The sequence below is a fragment of the Bufo gargarizans genome, chromosome 3 (assembly GCF_014858855.1).
Source record: "Bufo gargarizans isolate SCDJY-AF-19 chromosome 3, ASM1485885v1, whole genome shotgun sequence".
NCBI lineage: Eukaryota > Metazoa > Chordata > Amphibia > Anura > Bufonidae > Bufo > Bufo gargarizans.
In genome coordinates, this window is record NC_058082.1 from 509,838,710 (window position 1) to 509,845,150 (window position 6,441).

A 6,441-nucleotide genomic window follows, 5' to 3' on the forward strand; every position below is an offset into this window, starting at 1 on the left:
TGCATGTGCGCTTGGCAGCTGAAGACATCTGTGTTGGTCCTATCTTCATATGTGCCCGCATTGCTGAGAAAAAAGAAGTTTTAATCAATGCAAATGAGCCTCTAGGAACCACGGGGGCGTTGCTGTTACACCTAGAGGTTCGTCTCTCTCTGCAACTGCCGCCCCCTCTGCACTATGATTGACAGGGCCAGGCAGTGTAAATGTCATCACACATGGCCCTGTCAATCAAAGTAGAGAGAGCAGAGCAGTTGCAGAGAGAGCAGAGCCTCTAGGAGTAACAACAATGCCCCTGTTGTTCTCAGAGGCTCATCTGCATTTATTAAAACTTAAATTTTCTCAGCAATGCGGGCACATATGAACACGGGACCAACACAGATGCCTTCAGCTGCCAAGCACACATGCAAAAGGTTGGTCAGTTTCAAAGGTACAAATCTGCTGACAAATGCCCTTTAAGCAGGGCCTTTAAGCAGCTTTTCTGGTGCCTGCTGAGGTGAAAACTGAAATGGCTCCCCCCACCCCCCTCCTTGCCACATTCTCAATATGTCCCACAGCCCTAGTGCTAAAGAAATATTTGGATGGACATTGTAATCAGCGCTACCAAACATCACTACACACCTGTTATATCCAGTGATGTCTCCTCTGATGTACATGTTCGGTCTTTCGTCATCTTCTCCAGGCCGCCATGACGACTTCTTTCAGCCATGTCTGGTCTCTGCAGAGTTTGTCACACAGACGTCTTAAAGGGAACCTGTCACCTGGATTTTGGGTATAGAGCTGAGGACATGGGTTGCTAGATGGCCGCTAGCACATCCGCAATACCTAGTCCCCATAGCTCTGTGTGCTATTTGATACATATGCAACATAAAAGAGTCATATCTTACTTGTGTGACCAGAGAAAAGTCATATTTTCAAGCTCTGATTCATATCAGGTTAATTTGCATATGTATAAAATCATTTTTTATACACAATAAAAGCACACAGAGCTATGGGGACTGGGTATTGCGGATGTGCTAGCGGCCATCTAGCAACCCATGTCCTCAGCTCTATACCCAAAATCTCGGTGACAGGTTCCCTTTAAGTTGCTCAATCTTACAGCTCCTTCTGCCCCAACAGTGTTATCCTGTTGCTACCCCAAATACTGTGACCACTGTGCTCCCCAATGAGCCCAAACATGATTTTGCAGAAATAATAGTGCCATACAGATGCACCCCCCTCCCCGAGTAGTAAAAGTGTTCCCCAAATTCCCACTATAATTCCCTCCCAGAATGCCCCCTTTAGTAATAGTGCCATATACAGTGCCCACAAAAGTGATAATGCTTGCCAAAAGTGCCCCCATTAGTAGTGGTGCCCTCCATATTGTGCACAATAATAATACCCTCACAGTACCCCTATTAGTAATAATGCCCACAGTAGAAATAAGGCTTCCCTATAGAGCCCCTACCATAGTAGTAATAAGGCCGATAATTTATAAGGCTCCCCTATTTATAAGGCTCCCCAGTAGAAATAAGGCTACCTATAGTGACTCCAGTAATTATAATGCCTCCTGTAGTGGTCTCAATAGTTATATTTCCACATGTTGTGCCCCCAATATTTCTAATGCCTCCTGTAGGCCCCCCAGTATTTATAACGCCCCATGTAGCACCTCCAGTAGTTAAAATGCCCCATGTAGAGCTCCCAGTAGTTATACTGCCCCCTATAGTGACCCCAGTAGATACAGGGACCTCATAATTCCTCCAGTAGTTATAATGCCCCCTATACTACCCCAGTATTTAGCCTACCTATAATGCCCCTAGTATTTATAATGCCCCCTGTAGTGGCCCCAGTATTTATAATGCCCCCGTTGTGTCCTCAGACGTTATAATGTCCCCTCTTCAGTGCTCTCACATAGTTATGCCTTCTGTAGTGCGTTAAGTAGTTAAAATGCCCACTGTAATGCCCCAGTAGTTATAAGGCCCCCCTGTAGTGTGCATAGTAGTTATAATGCCCTCTGTAGTGCCTTTTGAGGATATAATACCCACTGTAGTGTCCTCAGAGGATATAATGCCCCCTGTAGTACCCTCAGTATTTATAATGCCCCCCTGTAGTGCTAACAAATAAATAAAATCCTGCTCCATGCTGCCGTAGGCGAAACATCATTGATGAAGTCACCTAAAGGCCCCTTTACTTGTGCCAACGTTGCAGGCAGCTATTGGGAGTGCTGTACATCAAACATCCACAGAGTGACCTCCGTCAGGTTGGTATGGCTACTTTTCTGATGTTTGGACACCTGATCAGAAAAGTAGGCATACCAACTTGATGGGGGTCACTCTATGGATATGTTTGATGTACAGCATGCTATGGAAGCTTCCCAGCAAATGCAGTGTGAATCCACCTTAAAAACCTCTTTACACAGTCCGACACAGCAATCATCGGGAACAAACTGTTAGTTCTGAACAAATGCCTGCTCGTCAGAGGAGGTGAGAGTTGCATGTACATGCAGCAATTATCCCCTTTCTATGGGCACAAGCAATCACTACAGTGGTGGCTTGTGCCCATAAAGAGTTGCGGCTTATGGGCAGCAGATCCCTGTTTGGACAGCTCGATCTGCTATCCAGAAACAATCATTTAGGTAACCGCACCACTGATGCCTGAATCTTATGAATGAACATTTGCTTCTTTATCCGGTGATTGATGGTACCTTTACACAGCACAATTTTAATTGCTATTTTTTTGCGATAATTGTCTCTATCACCGTCTTCTGTAAAGGGCCTACTAATCATTATTTCTGGGCAGCAGGACATCCAAGTCTAAACAGAAACAATGATTCTCTATGAGGATGAGCGATCACAGCAGCAGTTGCTGGTCCCCATACAGATGAGATGACCGCTGCATGTAAATACAACTCTAACCTACTCCGACAAGAAGGCAATGATTGATATTGAGTTCCATCACAGGGGCTCAATACCGGAAAAGAACTGATCAGTTTTATCCTAATGCATGGAGAGCATTCTGTTCAGGATGTCTCAGTTCAGTCCCTCTTACGGTATTTGGCCAGAGAAAATACTGCGGTATTTTCTCCAGCCAAAATTACGGAACACTTGCCGGATCCGGCATTAATTTCCATTGAAATGTATTAATGCTGGATCCAGTACCAAGTGTTCCGGAAATACCTGATCCGTTTTTCCGGATGACACCGGAGAGACGGATCCGGTATTTCAATGCATTTTTCAGACGGACCGCATCCGGATACAATTGTTATCTGTTTGTATATGGATTTCTGGATCCGGCAGGCAGTTCCAAGTGTGAAAGTACCCTTGGGATGGATTCACACCACATTTCCTGGAAAGCTCCCGACCACAATGCATACATCTAATATATCCATAAAATGACCTCTATTGGGTTGGTATACCTGCTTTTCTGATGTAATAGTATGTAATAGCACAGTCTGCTGCAATAAACCTTAAAAAGTCATCCAGTAAAAAAAACATACTGTATACCACACAGTATACATTTTTTTTTTGTTACCATGAGTGCCTATGGGAGATAAATATCACTGTAAACCTATACAAAGGCATCTAACAGATCATCGGTCCATGTAGAAAAACGGAGGTGTGAATTGCACCATTGACCAGGGTCTGTCCGTGCACAAGAATGTAAAATACAGCTGTCTGAATCAGGCCTAAGGCTAGGGATACTTCTCAACAACACTGATAGCAACTGTCATGGGAAATAAGCCATTTTCAAGTCATAAGTACATGCAACTTTCATGAGAATGTAGCTCAACATAATATCTAAGATATAGGAGTAAGACACAAAATAAAACAATAAAAGGTTGCCAACAAGACGTGCCAGAGGTCTACAGATGACTGAGCATTTCTTGTAGGAATGAAATATAATATTGCACACTAGGTGGCAGCATTGCCCACTTGAACAGATGCTGATGATTGCTAAACAGACCGTAGGCTCAACCCAATTATAAGTAATACAATATCTCTGTCTCGCCAGTTTCTTAGCGATTATGGATGGGTCACTGCCAGATTGTATCCGTGTCCTCTGAATGCCAATATAATTGAATACTATGATGCAGCAGGGAACACCTAGTAGCTCCTTTCCCCGCTCTTTACTCTAGTAGGCCACAGGATCTACATGAACGTTGAGGTAGCATACATGTCGCTGCAACGCAGTGATGTCATTGTGCTGCCTAAGCCAAGCTCACTGTTGGGAATTGGGATTTTGACATGGTCCGCCAGACGTGCAAATGGTGTTAGGTATTAGGTTTTATTAATTTTGGCAAAGGTGAGCATTGTTTTTGTTTAGGGGACCATAAGGAGAAAAGTTCACTGTGTGCAGGCAATATTACTTTATGAGGGCACAAAGCAGGCACTATTACTTTGTGGGGGACTGATATGGCCGTTTGCTCCTTTATCTCGTTCTCACAACCGAAAACGACCGCCAGAAGTACAATCGGGAAATCCTTGGTGTAGTGTGCGTCGATATGTGCGCAATTCCTTCAAAGTAACGTCACAGAGACGTTCTCAAGTAGGATCCAATAATGTGTCTGCTTCTAACAGCTAGGCAAGGTTTATTTATACCAGAAGATGGAAGGCGGTCTTACAATCATGACCAATGGGGAGACAGGTTATGGTATGAAGTGATTGGCTAGAAGGCGGTCTTACAATCATGACCAATGAGGAGACAGATTATGGTATGAAGTGATTGGCTGGTGAAGATGTGAATAATCGTGCGAACATCGCACACTTATTCGCGCCCTTTCCGTTACAGCGCTTATCCTCGTGGATAAAGAAACCTTTGTTCGACGGTCCCCAGGACCAAATGTTTTAAAAAAAAAAATGCACATCTAAGTAAAGGCCTCCATACATTTTCAGCTATTTTTGCCACTTCTATGTGGCTCCAACGGTCCCCCACTCATTGTTTATCTTTCCCTGACTTCCGGCTGCACTGCCCTGTGGGTCCTGGGGCAGCGCAGCATCAGGTGGTTACAGCTGTCTCTCTGCTCTGCTATAACTCCGCCCCCTCATCAATATTCACCTCAATTCATTCTGAAGCTCACCGGACTGGAGGGGCGGGGCTGAGCAGGTTAAGGGGCGGGGCTTAGCTGGATGTTGGCCAGCCACTGTAACTCCGCCCCCTCATCAATATTCACCTCAATTCATTCTGAAGCTCACCGGATTGGAGGGGCGGGGCGGAGTGGGTTGTCAAGGGGCGGGACTGAGCTGGTTGTTAAGGGGCAGGGCTTAGCGGGATGTCGGCCAGCCACTGTAACTCCGCCCCTCATCAATATTCACCTCGATTCATTTGCTGCCAGTGACGTCACCGGGCTCCCTGAGCAGCGGAAGAGGAAGCTTTGCTTGCCTGCAAGGGACCCGGTACGTCACTGAGGAGAAGAAAACAGTAACTTCCGGCCATGAATTTCAAAGATGAAAACGGGGCTGCAGAAATCTGTGCCAAAGGTACTACCTGCTTGTATGTAATGTGTATGCCACACTTGTACTATTAGAGTAATGTCCCCAATCCCGGACAACCCCTTTAATTATCTGGGCACAAAGAAGGCCATTACTTCTGTGGGGCAGAAAATGGGATTTGTTTTACTTTGTGAAGGCACAAAGAGGCTATTATTACTATGTAGAAGCACAAAAGGGAATTGTTACTTTGTGGGGTGTAAAACAGTGCACTAGTACTGTATGGGGCACAAAGGGATCACTATTACTTTTCTGGAGCAATGGAGTTGTCATGATGGTCTGGGCCCAGATAGTTAAGAAAAATAAACTCTTCACCTGTGAGTCACTGGATGGAACTGAATGGTATTGAATTTTCACTGTGGAGAACTGGTATTTGACTATTATTTGGTGGCTGTATTATTTAGCAGGGCACCGCTATAAACCGAGTTTATACACCCCCAGCAAAATGCATACGGTGGAGGATGCCCGCGGCGAACCACAAGTACCACAATAGACATCTCACACAAGGTAACGAGTGCGTATGTCATAATCAATATAACAAAACAATAACAAATACAGGTGCACTCTGCAGTCTCACTAAACCCTCAAACTGATTTTAAAATTGAGAGATTAGTCAACATGTCCTACGGTGTAGAACATGTCTAAGCCCGGGCACCACGTCAAGGTTTCTCAAGTAGCCCGAGACCTAACCTTGACATGGTGCCCGGGCTTAGACATGTTCTACACCGTAGGACATGTTGACTAATCTCTCAATTTTAAAATCAGTTTGAGGGTTTAGTGAGACTGCAGAGTGCACCTGTATTTGTTATTGTTTTGTTATATTGATTATGACATACGCACTCGTTACCTTGTGTGAGATGTCTATTGTGGTACTTGTGGTTCGCCGCGGGCATCCTCCACCGTATGCATTTTGCTGGGGATCACCATTAGCAACGGGCCACAAGTGCAGGATTTGCTCCCCTGTATATATGCACGACTGCAT